Raw genomic sequence first — 21,222 nt, forward strand, 5'->3', positions numbered from 1 at the left:
GCAATATATATTTTTGGGACTGAAAATACATGCGCTTTTATAAATGTTTTACGAAATAGACACAAGTAATTGAAACTACATTATATGATTGAATGATCGAAGCCGAATACGCCCCTTTTGCTTGGTAACCTAAGAATTAGTAAACCGATCTACTAATTGACGCGAATCCTAAAGATAGATCTATTGGGCCTAACAAACCCCATCCATGTTTGCGGATGCTTTAGTACTTCGATGTTGTTTTATAATGTGTTAAGGATTTCCCGGAATGATAGGGGATATTCATATATGCATCTTGTTAATGTCAGTTACCATGTGTTCAATCCATATGAATGATTATTTTTTATCTCTATGCATGGGACGTATATTTATGGGAAATGGAAATGAAAATCTTGTGGTCTATTAAAATGATGAAAATGATCGATTATGTTAAACTAATGAACTCACCAACCTTTTGGTTGACACTTTAAAGCATGTTTATTCTCAGGTATGAAAGAAATCTTCCGCTGTGCATTAGCTCATTTTAGAGATTTTACTTGAGTCATTCATGACATATTTCAAAAGACGTTGCATTCAAGTCGTTGAGTTCATCAAGATTATTATTAAGTCAGTTATAGTGGGATTAATTATGAAATGGTATGCATGCCATCAACTGTCGATGTAATGAAAGTTTTTCTTTTAAAAACGAATGCAATGTTTGTAAAATGTGTCATATAGAGGTCAAGTACCTCGCGATGTAACCAAATGTAATGTATTCGTCCAGATGGATTAGGACGGGTCACAACAGGTGGTATCAGAGCTATGGTCTTAGCGAACCAGGTCTTGCATTAGTGTGTTTAACTGATAGTTGTTTAGATGCATTAGTGGGTCTGGACTTCGACCGTGTCTGCATGTCAAAAGTTTTGGTTATCATTTAGTGTCGAAAAATTATTTGCTTATCATCCTTAAAGTCTAGACACATCTTACTGCCTCTATTGCATAGACAATGTATAGATAAATTCATATCTTAGCGTATCTGTTATTGTTACCTTTGCCTGACAGCTTCCGTAGATTCCTCCGTAACTTATGAGATTTTAGTATTATATATGCATATGTAAATTATGTATTGCAGGGTACCAATCTATATCCTCTAATCTATTTCTTATCAAAAATCCTTCATCTGGTCATACAAGATAAATTCCTCAACCAGTTCGAATTCCTCGGATTCCGACAGCTATTCTGATATGGAGTTTCACCTAAGCTCTGAAAGCAGTGTCACCAGAATGAATCAACCAATCATCCATCCCCAATTCATTTGATGGGTTCGTAGTCGACTTAATCAATGGAGACACGCAGAAGGCGATCCATTCCACTAACCAAATTCACCTCTTGATGAAGAACCTGAAACACTTACTGTGACGACCCGGGAATTTCCGACTAAATTTAAACTTAATCTTTGTATGGTTACGATACGATAAGCAAAGTCTGTAATGTTGAGTCTTGAAAAACTTTGAACTATGTTCATGTATACATTAGACCTTTGACTAATCCCGACGATTCACGAACAATTGTTTATAAATAATATATATATATATATATATATATATATATATATATATATATATATATATATATATATATATATATATATATATATATATATATATATATATATATATATATATATATATATATATATATATATATATATATATATATATATATATATATATATATATATGTATGTATGTGTGTGTGTATGTGTGTGTGTGTGTGTATAAATGTAGATATCTATAAAAAGTTGAAATTATAAAATTTAAACATTTAAAAATAATTATGTAAAATAATTTACAAAATTATTATGTGTAATTTAAAATGAATCTATATATAAATATATGATTTTTATGTATAATTATGTTATATGTATATTGTAATATATATGAGATTAAATAATCAATATATGTTATTATATATAGTGAAGAGTTGTTAATATTACATAGTTAATAATACGTAATATAAACATTAGATATTCAATTATGTTACTTCATATAACATAAGTGTTACATAATTAATAAATTGTATTATTAATATATGAAATGTAATTACCAGTTTAATTATAATTGTCATTATTATTATTAATATTGATAAACGGTATTATCAAAAAGATTATTAAAAATTATTATATACATTTGAATTGTTATATTATTACTATTATTATTTTTATCTGTACTAATAACATTATTATTATATGTAGTAATAAAATTATGATCTTAATTATTTTTATGATATTATTATTATTATTTCTAATTCTATTGTTATTATATTATTACTTTTACTATCTTTTATAATATTGAGTGTAATATAAATACAATTATATAAAAGAATTAATTATGATATATAATTACTGAAATATATAAGAACATATATATATATATATATATATATAAATATATAACATAAAAATATATATCAGTTAAATAAGTAAAAGTAGCTATATATAATACAGATATCGTGTAACTCTGTTCCTATCCCTATCATTTATTTTTTTCTGTTCTTTTCTTTCTTTACCCTCGTGATACTTTATCGATTTATTTATCATTACAATACAATCTGCAATCAATCTGTTACTACTTCAATTATTAAAAATCATCTTTAAATGTATACAGCCTTTTGAACTTTTGATCACAGATGAAGAAAATAATTTTTTTTAAGAAAACCGATGGTCCTCTGTATCACACATTTTTTTTTTTGGCCAAAACTTCAATTCAAACGCGATTTAAAAATCTGGATATGCAGTTATGTTAGGGATGATTCGTTTTAACTATCTGTAAGTTTTCGATTTCCAATTCATTCTAAATATTCTGAATTTCGAGGTCAAACTATAAAAAGAAAAAGTCAACAAAATTGTTCATCGTAAAATTCGAATTCCGTTTGATGTTTCAGATTCAATTGTGTATTCAAAAAGTTTCATGTAATCATTTACAGTATATTTCATGTTTTAATTATAACCTAAAACTATCAAAAATTAAAAATCCAATTTAGAGTTTATAAGTGTTCTTGGTTCAAAAATCAAAAACTGGAATTTGAATTCAATTGCAAAAAGTAATAATGTAGTTGTGTTAGGAATCATTCATGTAAACTATATTCAAAATATCAAATTCCAATTCACCTTAACGAACTCGAATTTTTAAGTCAAAGTTTTTAAATCCAAAAGTCAAACATTTGTTCTTGAACGAATTCGAATTAATTGTTATCATTTAAGTTAAATAAATGTTTCCAATAGCTTCTATAGATGATTTAAAACGAGTTTCATGTTGTAACAATTGTCTAACTCTCTATAAAATACGAAATCCAAAATTTTTTTTAAAGGCCTGCGTCGAACAGCCTCTGTGTCTATATTTTTTTTATTTTATTTTTTTTCAATTAAGATAATTACTGGATACTTATATTGTTGTTCTTACTGTGATGAAATTTTTTTTATTTGTGAATGGCAAACTCACGGTATTTATAAAATTTTTTAAGAGAGGAGATGAACTCACATAAACACGGTTTATACATAAATTTTTTTCTTTGCATAGAATTCCAGATAAAAGGATACAGAGTAATGGTCATGGGTGTTATGGGTAACGAGAGGTCTGTGGTTCGAATCTAGGCTGGGACTTTTTTTTAAAACAATAAAGTTTAAATGGGTTGCTTAATAAATCAAATAAATCAAAACGGATCAATGGTTAAGGGAGTTCGTGTTTAGCGAGAGGTCATGGGTTCGAGTCGTGGCAACCGCGTTCTATTACTTTTGAGGTCCATTTTATATGAGGTAGTAATTTTGTTATTTTACTATTGTTATTATTATTATTATTAATGTTACAATTATTACTATCGTTATTATTATTATTATTTCTAAGAAATTGTTATTATTGTTATTATGTTAGTTTTTTTTAAAGAAGTGATTATTAATATAATTTAAGATGTTAACATTATTATTGTTAGTATTATCATTTAAAAATTTATTAGTATTATTATTACTAATCTTATTGATATTATTATTATTATTATTATTATTATTATTATTATTATTATTATTATTATTATTATTATTATTATTATTATTATTATTATTATTATTATTATTATTATTATTACTATTATTATTATTATTATTATTATTATTATTATTATTATTATTATTATTATTATTATTATTATTATTATTATTATTATTATTATTATTATTATTATTATTATTATTATTATTATTATTATTATTATCATAACTCTAGTTATAATTATGATTAATTTTAACAAAAGCATTTTTATTAAGATTACCCATAATAATAAGATTGTCATAAATATTATTATCAAAATAAGTATTACTATGAAGTACATCATTAATTATTTCCAAAACTACCAGTTTTAACAAATAAATATTTTGTACACAAAATACACTAAATACATATACACTAGTTATAATAATATTTCATAAAACCATATACCAAACATATTATGTTTTTAAATAAATACTTTCATACAATAAACTATTGAATTTATCATTTAAAACTAATCGTAGATATATATACAAATATAGTAATATAACAAAATGTATTGATATTATCTATTTTAATTACATACAAAATAAACAAATACAACATAAGGTGTAATATATATATAAGAAAAGTTTACATATATTTTTTATGAAATTTAGTATAAAATCCATATAACTACAAACATATAAAATTTATATAATTAATAAATAAAATTATGAAATTTCTATTATATGTTTTAATAAATATACAAATGATATAGGTTCGTGAATACGAGGCCAACCCTGCATTGTTCAGTTGTTCAAAATAGTCATATGTATTTTTACTACAAAATACATTAGGCGAGTTTCATTTGCTCCCTTTTTACTCATTACATTTTGGGCTGAGAATACATGTAAATGCTTTATTAACTGTTTTACAATATTTATATGCGTGAGTTTCATTAATCCCTTTTTAAATGCTTTTGCTATATATATTTTTGAGACTGAGAATACATGCGCTGTTTTTATAAATGCTTTACGAGATAGACACAAGTAATCAAAACAACATTCTATGGTTGGATTATCTAATCGAATATGCCCTTTTTATTAAGTCTAGTAATCTAAGAATTAGGGAACAGACACCCTAATTGACGCGAACTCTAAAGATAGATCTATCGGGCCCAACAAGCCCCATCCAAAGTACCGGATGCTTTAATACTTCGAAATTTATATCATGTCCGAAGGAGGATCCCGGAATGATGGGGATATTCTTATATGCGGATTGTGAATGTCGGTTACCAGGTGTTCAATCCATATGAATGATATTTTTGTCTCTATGCATGGGACGTATGTTTATGAGAAATGAAAATCTTGTGGTCTATTAAAATGATGGAAATGATTATTTATGTTAAACTAATGAACTCACCAACCTTTTGGTTGACACTTTAAAGCATGTTTATTCTCAGGTACGAACGAAATCTTCCGCTATGCATTTGCTCATTTTAAAGATATTATTTGGAGTCATTCATGACATATTTCAAAAGATGTTGCATTCGAGTCGTTGAGTTCATCAAGATTATTATTAAGTCAATTATAGTTAGATATATTATGAAATGGTATGCATGCCGTCAACTTTCGATGTAATGAAAGATTGTCTTTTCAAAAATGAATGCAATGTTTGTAAAATGTATCATATAGAGGTCAAGTACCTCGCGATGTAATCAACTGTTGTAAATCGTTTATAATTGATATGGACTTTGTCCGGATGGATTAGGACGGGTCCTTTCAGTTGGTATCAGAGCGGTGGTCTTAGTGAACCAGGTTTTGCATTAGTGTGTCTAACTGATAGTCGTTAGGATGCATTAGTAAGTCTGGACTTCGACCGTGTCTACATGTCAAAAGTTTTGCTTATCATTTTGTCGAAAATTATCTGTTTATCATCCTTAGGAAATTACCTGCTTATCATTCTTAGTCTAGACACATCCTACTGCAATGATTGCATGAAAAGTGTATAGACAAAATTCATATCCTAGCGTATCTGCTAATTCATATCTTAGCGTATCTGTTATTGTTATCTTTGCCTGACAGCTTTCGTAGATTCCTCCGTAACTTATGGAATTTTAGTATTATATATGCATATGTAAATTATGTATTGCAGGGTACTAATCTACATTCTATGATCTAATTCTTATCGAAAATCCTTCATTTGATCATACGATATGAATCCCTCAACCAGATCGAGTCCCTCAGATTCCGATAGCTATTCCGATAGTTATTCCGACAGCTATTCCGACATGGATATTCACCTAAGCTCCGAGAGCGGTGTCACCAGAATAAATCAATCAATCAACCATTCCCAATTCATCTGATGGGTTCGTAGTCGACTTAATCAATGGAGACGCGAAGAAGGCGATGCCTTCCACCAACCGAATTCATCTTTTGACAATGAACCTGAAACGTTTATCGGCGAACCTGTTCGAGACACCATTTTCTCTCTCATTTCCAGAGTATCTCGTCACGATTATATACTATCTCAGAATCTAAACCTTATTCACTCACTCGTTCGTACCGACAATCATTCCGGAGTAATAAGTCAACGAGCTTCGCACCCGAGTTGTAGCCTTGAAAAGTATGGTGTAAAACGTACCAGCTTCAGCTGACACCAACAGTACCATCAGTAACAACACCTATATCATCAACAATCCTTACCTCAATATCACATTCTGTACTACGAGCATAATCATCGTTCTATGTATCGTTCTATCTATTTTATCTTCGTTCGACATGGCGATCATGTAATCTCTAATGTTTTATAGATTATGTATTTTAGTTCTGACGGTAAATCAAATGAGTTTAATATCATATTGACTCATTAAATCCATGATTTCATCTGAAGAAAATATATATGTATATATGTTTTCAAAAAGATTGTAATTAAAAATCCTTTTGTACAAACTGTTAATGATAAAAATATTTTAACGGGTAGGTAATACCCGTGGAATATTTAAATTTCACATTAATAAGTTACACTGTATATTCTTCGAATCTGATTCAACAGTTATTCACTATCCTATTTACAACCACCGAGATACGTATCCGTTCACCAAAGAATAACTATTTTCATTCAAATTCAATTTCATATTTGGATTTTGACCTATCAGAATCCAACAAGTGGCATAATGAAGAAATAATTGACACAATAAAAATTGATTAGAAACAGACTAAGTAACAATATTAAATTTTATTAAGAAACCACGCTAACAAAATTCTAGCTAACTGTTCCTAGCTAACTGTTAATTCCGTATTACATTATATTTATTGCAATTTAATTATCGCAATTTGTTTTATCGTAATTTATACTCTCGCAATTTTATTTATTGTCATTTAATTTCTGTTATCTAATTTACGCACTTTATTTATAGTCATTTAATTTCTGTTATTTATTTTACGCACTTTAAATATCGGGACACGTATACAAGGTTTTGACATATCATATCGACACATCTATATATATTATTTGGAATCACCATAGACACTCTATATGCAGTAATGATCGAGTTCTCTATACAGGGTTGAGGTTGATTCTATAATAATATATATACTTTGAGTTGTGATCGAGTCTGAGACATGTACACGGCTCACGTTACGTATTAATTAATTCAAATATTATATATTAAACTATATATGAAATATTGGACTATTATTAGTGGACTATCAACTGTAGACTAATAACATTGGACAATTAAAATGAATTAAAATATTGATTATAACATATGAAACTAAATAATTTTTTTCAAGTTTGCCACTTGATTTCATTTTAAACCCCATTAATATCATCACGATTACATTCTGCGTTCAAACCTTTCATGATTCTTGAAGACACCTCAATCGAGAGGATGAATCAACTGCACTTCAGTTACGAAAGAAAAGATTAGTGCATATAGTTATGCACCTGAAAACACTCAGAACCTGAGTAAACGTGTAACACGTATCTATGCTAGCTCCTTTGGCATTGTTATTACTGAAAATAACATTGCAATTTTTTTTTCTTTCAAATTAGTCAATTTTGTCACAGCTCCAGCAAGTCAACTTCGACTATTCATTCGAAGTAGCCTTACTATAATCCTGATATATACGATTACCCTTTTGATACCGGAGAATTCTTTTAAATTCCACCATATTACCAACAGATGTAACAGCAACCTCGTTGCTTCTTGGCTTAAATCTCTCTGACAAATCATTATATTTATTCATTGAAACCCTATCATATACTCATCCACATCTTGTAACGAGAACTGTCATACCAATTACCGGGAATCAGCAATCAGTACTTTGAAAACTCACAACATATCTACATCAACAGTTATATGTATGACATTTATATCTTAGAATTATGATCTCTCATTCTGAAATTCTGAAAAGCACTCAGCCGCAAATCAATACTCTGAATGTTGAAAAAAGCTGAATGAAGCAACAGAAACCATAGACAACAGTAAACGACCTTAATCATCGGAAGTTTGATGATAAAGAATAGTATGTTGGAAAAGCTCAGAAATGTTGGAACTGGAAAATGGATTGAATCAACCATGAAGGAGACCAAGGACAAATACAAGGACCATACCATATATTCAAAGAATCCAGGTAATTCTGGATCCGATGAAATCTTTAGAGAATATCTTGCTCCGAGGTCATGTTAAAATCTTGTGGAAAATCTTTCTTCATCAACCATCGAACCAAGAAATTTCAAAATATCATCATCAATATCTTCAATATTTCAGAGGATATTTTCATAAATATTCTCGTCCGAAATTATATATCTCTTCGTGCTTCCTGTGTATCATTATATAGGAAACATTCAATAGAAAATTTAATACCGAAAAACGAATTATGCGAAACTATGAAGGAAGCCATGGATAAATAACAAAGAATAAGTTTGACTTCAAAGAATCCAAATGATTCTGTTTCTGATGAAATCTTTAGCGAATACCTTGCTTCCGAATCTAAATCCTTACGGATAAATCTTCTTCATCACTTATCGATATTAGAAATTCCAAAATATCATCGTATTTTCATTATAAATATCCTCCATATTTCTGAAGATATTTTCATAACTATTCTTATCTGAAATCATTAATCTCTTCGTGCTATCAGTGTTACATCATATAGAAACTATTAGTTTCTATATTCTGTAAACTTTCTAGTTTAAAATACGAATGTTTTGAAGTAGTGTTGGGAGCTGAAGCATGAGTTAGTATAATATAATGACACTTGATCAACGTGATTATATTACAGTAAGTCATGCTGAGTTTCTAATGGAACGTGATGACTCACAGTACCATCATTATGTGCCATGTTACACGACTCTTACATCTTATCTGATATATAAACATATCAAGAACATATTTTCCTGATAGTTCTATCTTTCCCGGATATTCTGGTAATTTGACGAATCAAGATCGTGTTATTACCACTTCTTTCTTAGAACATTAACTATGTTCATTTCGAAATTCATATCTATGAATTCTGGACCGTTGCTCGCTTTAATAGAGGTCGAGAGGATAATAAAAAGGTAAAGAGATCCAAAATATAAGAGAAAATATAAAGCCCAATGACAACACCGAAATTACAAACTGTGGATATTAGTACGTATAGCAATATAAAGACACGTGAGGATTATAAATACAATAATCCCTAGAGCATAATAAAAATAAACAGATTCTTCAGGTGGAAGTTGGAAAAGAAGAACGATCATTACGATAGTTAGAATAAGAACAAGGATCAGAACAGGGTTAAGCATTTTCATAAACCTTTTAAATTTGGGAATTGAGTATAGAAGTGGTGGAAACAAATGGAACGGAAAAGGTAAATTTATAAAGGAAATATCAGATGTAGTAATCGGGGCAGATCACCGAATTCAATTAAAAAGATCTTAAATTCCATAAATCCCGAAGAATCAGATCTTATAGATTTCCAAAAATTTTCTTTAAATCCCTTGAATTCCGGAATTCAACTTTGTTTACGTCAAAAGCTAAGGAAAATCTTATTTTCTTCAATTCACTCTTTTACGATAGCTTCATTCGTATTCTTAGAATAATCGAATTATTTTAGCATTATATTTCAATGCTGATAAACCTCTAATTATCAACTCATATTCGTCATGAAAACATTTTTATTGTTAACCATGACCACCTCACTCAAATTTCGGGACGAAATTTCTTTAACGGGTAGGTACTGTGACGACCCGGGAATTTTCGACTAAATTTAAACTTAATCTTTGTATGGTTATGATACGATAAGCAAAGTCTGTAATGTTGAGTCTTGAAAAACTTTGAACTATGTTCATGTATACATTAGACCTTTGACTAATCCCGACGATTCACGAACAATTGTTTATAAATAATATATATATATATATATATAAATATATATATATATATATATATATATATATATATATATATATATATATATATATATATATATATATATATATATATATGTGTGTGTGTGTGTGTGAATAAATGTAGATATCTATAAAAAGTTGAAATTATAAAATTTAAACATTTAAAAATAATTATGTAAAATAATTTACAAAATTATTATGTGTAATAATGAATCTATATATAAATATATGATTTTTATGTATAATTATGTTATATGTATATTGTAATATATATGAGATTAAATAATCAATATATGTTATTATATATAGTGAAGAGTTGTTAATATTACATAGTTAATAATACGTAATATAAACATTAGATATTCAATTATGTTACTTCATATAACATAAGTGTTACATAATTAATAAATTGTATTATTAATATATGAAATGTAATTACAAGTTTAATTATAATTGACATTATTATTATTAATATTGATAAACGGTATTATCAAAAAGATTATTAAAAATTATTATATACATTTGAATTGTTATATTATTACTATTATTATTGTTATCTATACTAATAACATTATTATTATATGTAGTAATAAAATTATGATCTTAATTATTTTTATGATATTATTATTATTATTTCTAATTCTATTGTTATTATATTATTACTTTTACTATCTTTTATAATATTGAGTGTAATATAAATACAATTATATAAAAGGATTAATTATGATATATAATTACTGAAATATATAAGAACATATATATATATATATATATATATATATATATATATATATATATATATATATATATATATATATATATATATATATATATATATATATATATATATATATAAATATATAACATAAAAATATATATCAGTTAAATAAGTAAAAGTAGCTATATATAATACAGATATCGTGTAACTCTGTTCCTATCCCTATCATTTATTTTTTTTTGTTCTTTTCTTTCTTTACCCTCGTGATACTTTATCGATTTATTTATCACTACAATACAATCTACAATCAATTTGTTACTACTTCAATTATAAAAAATCATCTTTAAATGTATACAGCCTTTTGAACTTTTGATCACAGATGAAGAAAATAATTTTTTTTAAGAAAACCGATGGTCCTCTGTATCACTCATTTTTTTTTGGCCAAAACTTCAATTCAAACGCGATTTAAAAATCTGGATATGCAGTTATGTTAGGGATGATCCGTTTTAACTATCTGTAAGTTTTCGATTTCCAATTCATTCTAAATATTCTGAATTTCGAGGTCAAACTATAAAAAGAAAAAGTCAACTAAATTGTTCATCGTAAAATTCGAATTCCGTTTGATGTTTCAGATTCAATTGTGTATTCAAAAAGTTTCCTGTAATCATTTACAGTATATTTCATGTTTTAATTATAACCTAAAACTATCAAAAATTAAAAATCCAATTTAGAGTTTATAAGTGTTCTTGGTTCAAAAATCAAAAACTGGAATTTGAATTCGATTGCAAAAAGTAATAATGTAGTTGTGTTAGGAATCATTCATGTAAACTATATGCAAAATATCAAATTCCAATTCACCTTAACGAACTCGAATTTTTAAGTCAAAGTTTTTAAATCCAAAAGTCAAACATTTGTTCTTGAACGAATTCGAATTAATTGTTATCATTTAAGTTAAATAAATGTTTCCAATAGCTTCTATAGATGATTTAAAACGAGTTTCATGTTGTAACAATTGTCTAACTCTCTATAAAATACGAAATCCAAAATTTTTTTTAAAGGCCTGCGTCGAACAGCCTCTGTGTCTATATATTTTTTTTTTATTTTTTTTCAATTAAGATAATTACTGGATACTTATATTGTTGTTCTTACTATGATGAAATTTTTTTTTATTTGTGAATGGCAAACTCACGGTATTTATAAAATTTTTTAAGAGAGGAGATGAACTCACATAAACACGGTTTATACATAATTTTTTTTCTTTGCATAGAATTCCAGATAAAACAATAAAGTTTAGGTAACGAGAGGTCTGTGGTTCGAATCTAGGCTGGGACTTTTTTTTTAAAACAATAAAGTTTAGGTGGGCTGCTATTGGGCTTCGAAAAATTGGACTGTGGATCCATCTAAAAACAAGAAATATGGGTTATAATAAATGGGTTGCTTAATAAATCAAATAAATCAAAATGGATCAATGGTTAAGGTAGTTCGTGTTTAGCGAGAGGTCATGGGTTCGAGTCGTGGCAACCGCGTTCTATTACTTTTGAGGTCCATTTTATATGAGGTAGTAATTTTGTTATTTTACTATTGTTATTATTATTATTATTATTAATGTTACAATTATTACTATCGTTATTATTATTATTATTTCTAAGAAATTGTTATTATTGTTATTATGTTAGTTTTTTTTTAAAGAAGTGATTATTAATATAATTTAAGATGTTAATATTATTATTGCTAGTATTATCATTTAAAAATGTATTAGTATTATTATTACTAATCTTATTGATATTATTATTATTATTATTATTATTATTATTATTATTATTATTATTATTATTATTATTATTATTATTATTATTATTATTATTATTATTATTATTATTATTATTATCATAACTCTAGTTATAATTATGATTAATTTTAACAAAAGCATTTTTATTAAGATTACCCATAATAATAAGATTGTCATAAATATTATTATCAAAATAAGTAGTACTATGAAGTACATCATTAATTATTTCCAAAACTACCAGTTTTAACAAATAAATATTTTGTACACAAAATACACTAAATACATATACACTAGTTATAATAATATTTCATAAAACCATATACCAAACATATTATGTTTTTAAATAAATACTTTCATACAATAAACTATTGAATTTATCATTTAAAACTAATCATAGATATATATACAAATATAGTAATATAACTAAATGTATTGATATTATCTATTTTAATTACATACAAAATAAACAAATACAACATAAGGTGTAATATATATATAAGAAAAGTTTACATATATTTTTTATGAAATTTAGTATAAAATCCATATAACTACAAACATATAAAATTTATATAATTAATAAATAAAATTATGAAATTTCTATTATATGTTTTAATAAATATACAAATGATATAGGTTCGTGAATCCGAGGCCAACCCTGCATTGTTCAGTTGTTCAAAATAGTCATATGTATTTTTACTACCAAATACATTAGGTGAGTTTCATTTGCTCTCTTTTTACTCATTACATTTTGGGCTGAGAATACATGAAAATGCTTTATTAACTGTTTTACAATATTTATATGCGTGAGTTTCATTAATCCCTTTTTAAATGCTTTTGCTATATATATTTTTGGGACTGGGAATACATGCGCTGTTTTTATAAATGCTTTACGAGATAGACACAAGTAATCAAAACAACATTCTATGTTTGGATTATCTAATCCAATATGCCCTTTTTATTAAGTCTGGTAATCTAAGAATTAGGGAACAGACACCCTAATTGACGCGAACTCTAAAGATAGATCTATCAGGCCCAACAAGCCCCATCCAAAGTACCGGATGCTTTAGTACTTCGAAATTTATATCATGTCCGAAGGAGGATCCCGGAATGATAGGGATATTCTTATATGCAGATTGTGAATGTCGGTTACCAGGTGTTCAATCCATATGAATGATATTTTTGTCTCTATGCATGGGACATATGTTTATGAGAAATGAAAATCTTGTGGTCTATTAAAATGATGGAAATGATTATTTATGTTAAACTAATGAACTCGCCAACCTTTTGGTTGACACTTTAAAGCATGTTTATTCTCAGGTACGAACGAAATCTTCCGCTGTGCATTTGCTCATTTTAAAGATATTATTTGGAGTCATTCATGACATATTTCAAAAGATGTTGCATTCGAGTCGTTGAGTTCATCAAGATTATTATTAAGTCAATTATAGTTAGATATATTATGAAATGGTATGCATGCCGTCAACTTTCGATGTAATGAAAGATTGTCTTTTTAAAAACGAATGCAATGTTTGTAAAATGTATCATATAGAGGTCAAGTACCTCGCGATGTAATCAACTGTTGTAAATCGTTTATAATCGATATGGACTTTGTCCGGATGGATTAGGATGGGTCCTTTCACTTATCGGCGAACCTGTTAGTAACACCATTTTCACCCTCATTTCCCAAATATCTTGCCACGACTATATCATAACTCAGATTCTAAACCTTATTCATTCGCCCGTTCTTACCGACAATCATCCCGGAGTAATAAGTCAACGAACTACGCGCCCGAATTGTAGCCTTGAAAAATATGGTGCAAAACATACCAGCTTCAGCAACATCAACGGCACCAACAGCAACATCCGCATCCCACACCTCAATATTTCAATATGTACCTCGAACATCAACATCATACGCACCATAGATACCAAGGAGTAACAACAACAATGAACGATGAAGTATTGATCCATAACTTCATTGAAGAAATATTATGCGAAGAATATGTGGTTTCTAAAAATTTTAGAGATTACTTATTCTAGTTCAAACAGAAAAGAAAATGAGATTAATATTATATTAACTAATTAAATCCATGATTACATCTAAAGAAAATATATATGTATATATATTTTCATAAAGATTGTAATTAAAAATTCTTTTATACAAACTGTTAATGGTGAAAATATTTTAACGGGTAGGTAATACCCGAGGAATATTTAGATTTCACATTAATAAGTTACATTGTACATTCTTTGAATCTGATTCAACGGTCATTTACTATCCTACTTGCATTCACAGATATACGTATCCGTTCACTGCAGAATAATCATTTTCTTTCAATTTCATATTTGGATTTTGATCTATCAGAATCCGACAAGTGGCATAATGAAGAAAACATTGGACAAAAATAAAATTTGTTAGACACAAACAAATTAACTATGAGAAATTTTGTTAAGAATCCACGCTAACAAAATCCTATCTAACTGTTCCTAGCTAACTGTTAATCCCTTATTACATTTATTTATCGCAATTTATTTATCGTAATTTAATTATTGCAATTTTAATTCTCGTAATTTTATTTACCGTCATTTAATTTCTGTTATTTATTTTACGCACTTTAAATATCGGGACACGTATACAATGTTTTGACATATCATATCGACGCATCTATATATATTATTTGGAATAACCATAGACACTCTATATGCAGTAATGATCGAGTTAGCTATACAGGGTTGAGGTTGATTCTATAATAATATATATAATTTGAGTTGTGATCGAGTCTGAGACATGTACACGGGTCACGATACGTATTAATTAATTCAAATATTATAAACTATATATGAATTATTGAGTTAGTGACTGTGGACTGCTAACTGTGGACTACCAAGATTGGACAATTAAAAATGAATTAAAATATTGATTATAACATATGAAATTAAACATTTCTTCAAGTTTGCCACTTGATTTCATCTTAAACCTCTTTTGTACCTTGACGATTACAATCTACGTTTAAACCTTTCATGATTCTTGAAGACACCTCAACCGAGAGAATGAACCAACCGGACTACATCTATGGAAGGAAAGATTTATGTATATAGTTATACACCTGAAAACACTCAGATCCTGAGTAAACATTTAACACGTATCTATACTAGCTTCTTTGGCATTGTTATTTCCGAAAATAACAATGCAATTTCTTTTCAGAATAGCCAATTTTATCACAGCTTCAACAAATCAATTTCGATTTTTCATTCGAATAAACTCTATTATAACTTTGATGTATAAGTTGCCTTTCGTCATCGTTATCGAGGAATCGTTCATATCTCACCATATTAGCAGTAAACTTACCAGCAACTCCATTATTCATTGGCTTACGTCTTTTCGAAAAACCATTATATTTGTTCATTGAAACCCTATCATATACTCATCCGCATCATGTAACGAGAACTGCCATATTAATTACCGGGAATCAGCAATCAGTACTTTAAAAACTCACAACATATCTACATCAACAGTTATATGTATAACATTTATATCTTAGAATTATGAACTTTCATTCTGAAATTCTGAAAAGCATTCAGTCTACGAATCAATACTCTGAATTTTGAAAAAGTTGAATGAAGCAACAAAAACTGTAAACGACTTTAACAGTCGAAGGTGATGATAAAGAATAGTATCTTGGCAAAGCTCAGAAAAATTGGAAATAGAAAACAGATTAAGCAAACCATGAAGGAGGCTGTGAATAAATCACAAAGACTAAATCTGCCTTCAAAGAATCCAGATGATTCTGTATCCAATGAAATCTTTAGAAAATATCTTGCTCCGTACTCATGTTAAATGTTGTGGAATAATCTTTCTTCACCAACCTTCGATCTTAGAAATTCTAAAATATCATCATAAATATTTTCGATATTTCTGAGGATATGTTCATAAATATTCTTGTTCGAAATTATTCATCTCTTCGTGCTATCTATGTAACATCATCAAGGAAACTGTTTTCGTTTCTAAAATCTGAAAAATTCAAATTTAAAATATGAATGTTTCTGAAGTAGTGTTGGAAATTGAAGCATGAGTTAGTATAATATAATGACACTTGATCAATGTAATTATATTATAGTAAGTCATGCTGAGTTTCTAATGGAACGTGATGATTCACAGACCATAACGTCATCATGGCCTATGTTACACGACTCTTACATTCTATCTAATATATAAATATATCAAGAACATAATTTCTTGATACTTCTATCTTTTCTCTTGAATTCTGGTAACTTAACCAATCAAGATCGTGCTATTACAATCTCTCTCTTGAAACATTAGTCATGTTCATATGAAACTTAATATCTACAAATTCTGGACCATTATTCGCTTGACTTAAAGTCAGGAAGAGAAAACCAAAGAATGGAACTCTAAAAATATAAATGGAACGAAGAGGATGGATTTATAGTGAAATATCCGACATAGCAATCGAAACGGATTATCGCATTTAAGCAAAGAGGATCTTAATTTCCTTAATTATTGAAGAATCAAATCTTTTAGATTTCGAAGATTTTCTTTAAATTCCTTGAATTCCGGAAATCAACCGTGACTATGTAAAAAGTCAAACCTCTATCTCAGTCTCTTGTGACAGCTTCACTAGTACGCTTCACATAATCGAATCGTTTTATCCATATTAATCATTAATGATAAAACTCTATTTATCAACTCATATTCGTCATGAAAACATACTTATTGTCAGCCATGACCATCACACTCAAAGTTCGGGACGAAATTTCTTTAACGGGTAGGTACTGTGACGACCCGAAAATTTTCGACCAAATGTAAACCTAATCTATATATGATTTCGACGCGATAAGAAGAGTCTGTAATGTTGAGCCTCAGAAAATTTTGAACTGTCTTCATATATTCAATTACCCTTTGACTGTGTTCGATGATTCACGAACAATTGATGTAAATAAATATATAAGTGTGTGTGTGTATATATATATATATATATATATATATATATATATACCTAAATGTAAGTGTATATAATAATTTGAAATAATATAAATTAAACATTAGAATTAAATACGTAAAATAAAATACGAAATAATTATGTTAAGATGAAGCTATGTATAAATAAATATGATTCTATGTGTAATTGAATGTGTATTGTAATATATATAATGTATAGATATTCAATTATATATATAATTAGTAAACATTGCATAAATAATAAATCATAACATTAAGATATTAAATGGAATTACAAGTTAATTATAGTTGTTATATTATTATTACATTCCTTATCATTAATAACATTGGTATTATTAGTATTATTAATAATGTAATATGAAATTTGTTATATATAATTTGTTATATTATAATTATTGGGATTAATATAACTATCAATATTGTTATTAACAACATTATCAAATTATAAATAATATTATCAATATTGTTATTATTATTATCTTTATTAAAATGCTTAATAAAAAAATTATCATTTTAATTATTATCATTGTTGTTTTTAATGTTAATATTAGTATTATTATTTTTAGTATTATTATTATTAGTAAAATTAAAAGTAATATTAATACATTTATATTTACTAATTAATAATATTAATTATAAATATAAAATCGTACAGATAGATTCCAGGTTAAATTATAGATCACTTTCAACTATTTTGATTTTTGTTTTTGGTTTGAACACTTTTGAAAACGGATCTCAAATTGTACAATTCAGTTAGACATCTTTTTCTCCTTTAATTTTTTAATTTTTTTTTTTGTATTTTACTTCCTGGATTATTAATGTGTCGAACCATTTGTTATACACTACTAGAATTACAAATAAGTTAAGCGATTAAATTCAATCATAAAAATTTCCTTCCACAATCAATTATCATTTACATCAATTGTTTTTTTTTTTGGCGAATTTAAAAAGAAAAAGAAAAAGAAGAACGCTGCTCTGTTCTTAATAATTTTTGCCATAAATTGATTTTGAATTCCATTTCAAAATCTATAACTTTAGAGATGTCAGAAATCATATGTTTAAACAATCTGCAGAGTTTCAGGTTCCAATTTTCCTTATCAATCGTTAATTGTCGAGTTAAACTTGAGTTTATAAAAAGTCAAAGTTTTGTTCATCAAGAAATTAATGAACGTTGTGATGTTTCTGTTACAATTAATGATCCATAAAGTTTCTAATGATGATATACAATAACTTTCATGTTATAAATATTATGTAAAACATTTTTGAAATCGAAAATCAATATTTTTTTTGTGTATGAAGTCGCGAAGAACACAGCAGCCTATTATGTTTATTGTTTTTTTCTTTTCTACGATCTATTAATTTACAAACGTAACTGTAAATCATTGGTATATCAATTTCGCATTCTAAATCATATCTCTGATTGATTTATTGATACTTGGTCGATGAAGAAGAAGGAAGGAAAGAAACAGAAATAATAATGGGTAAATAAATATGATCGGGGGTTTTAATCAGAAAAACATAGATGGTCGATTGGTTAAGGTTGTTTGCGGGTTAGCAGGTGGTCGTGGGTCCGAGTCCCCGGAGTGACAGTATTCTTTTTAGGTCGAATTTCATTGAAGGTAGCTTCATTTTTATTATTTTTATTATTATTCATATTATTATTATTATTATTATTATTATTATTATTATTATTAATATTATTATTATTATTATTATTATTATTATTATTATTATTATTATTATTATTATTATTATTATTATTATTATTGTCATTGATTATTATTATCATTGTTAATAATTGTTATTATGATGTAAATTATTATTATTATTAATATTAAATATACGACTATTATCATCACTAATATAATTAATGTTATTAATACTATTGTTATTACTAAGTATTACTATTATTAATATTAGTATTAGAATTATCGTCTAAACACCCTTATTAATATTATTATTAACATGATTATTAAAGTTAATATTAAAAATATAATTATTATTGTTATTACTATTAAAATTATTATCATTAGTATTAAAATGACTGAATAAAGTATTGCTATTATTATAACTAACATTAGTATTGGAATTAACCTTATTATTTTCATTAATACTAGTATTAACATCATTGTTATAATTATTAAGATTATTATGATTATTATTAACGTAAGTATCATTAATAACAATATCATTATTATTATTAATATTATCATTATTAATAAAAGTTATTATTATTATCACTAGTAAAACATTAATATCAAAGACTACCTTTTTAAGCAGATAAATGTTTTGTACCTAAAATATACTTATTACATATACTATGATTATATTAAAATTTCACATAACTATATATATAAATAACCTACTAATATTATTTATATAAATACTTACAAATAACAAATTATCGATTTTTAAATATAACATTAAACAAGTGAGTATGTAAATATAGATATATTAATATAACTATATAAATATTAACTATTATGAATATATACATAAATTAAACATACATAATATATAAATTAAAGGTATAATAAGTAAATTTGTTCAGTTATGATTATATGTTTTAATATAGATATACAAATGATATAGGTTCGTGAATCCAAGGCCAACCCTGCATTGTTCAATATCGCCATATGTATTTTTCCTACAAAATACAGTATAGTAAGTTTCATTTGCTCCCTTTTTAAATGCTTTTGCAATATATATTTTTGGGACTGAAAATACATGCGCTTTTATAAATGTTTTACGAAATAGACACAAGTAATCGAAACTACATTATATGGTTGAATGATCGAAGCCGAATATACCCCTTTTGCTTGGTAACCGAAGAATTAGTAATCCGGTCTACTAATTGACGTGAATCCTAAAGATAGATCTATTGGGCCTAACAAACCCCATCCATGGTTGCAGATGCTTTAGTACTTCGATGTTATTTTATCATGTCCGAAGGATTTCCTAGAATGATAGGGGATATTCTTATATGCATCTTGTTAATGTCGGTTACCAGATGTTCAATCCATATGAATGATTATTTTTTGTCTCTATGCATGGACGTATATTTATGAGAAATGGAAATGAAAATCTTGTGGTCTATTAAAATGATGAAAATGATCGATTATGTTAAACTAATGAACTCACCAACCTTTTGGTTGACACTTTAAAGCATGTTTATTCTCAGGTATGAAAGAAATATTCCGCTGTGCATTAGCTCATTTTTGAGATTTTACTTGGAGTCATTCATGACATATTTCAAAAGACGTTGCATTCAAGTTGTTGAGTTCATCAAGATTATTATTAAGTCAGTTATAGTGGGATTTATTATAAAATGGTATGCATG

Source organism: Rutidosis leptorrhynchoides, chromosome 11 (genome assembly GCF_046630445.1).
Source record: "Rutidosis leptorrhynchoides isolate AG116_Rl617_1_P2 chromosome 11, CSIRO_AGI_Rlap_v1, whole genome shotgun sequence".
Taxonomy (NCBI): domain Eukaryota; kingdom Viridiplantae; phylum Streptophyta; class Magnoliopsida; order Asterales; family Asteraceae; genus Rutidosis; species Rutidosis leptorrhynchoides.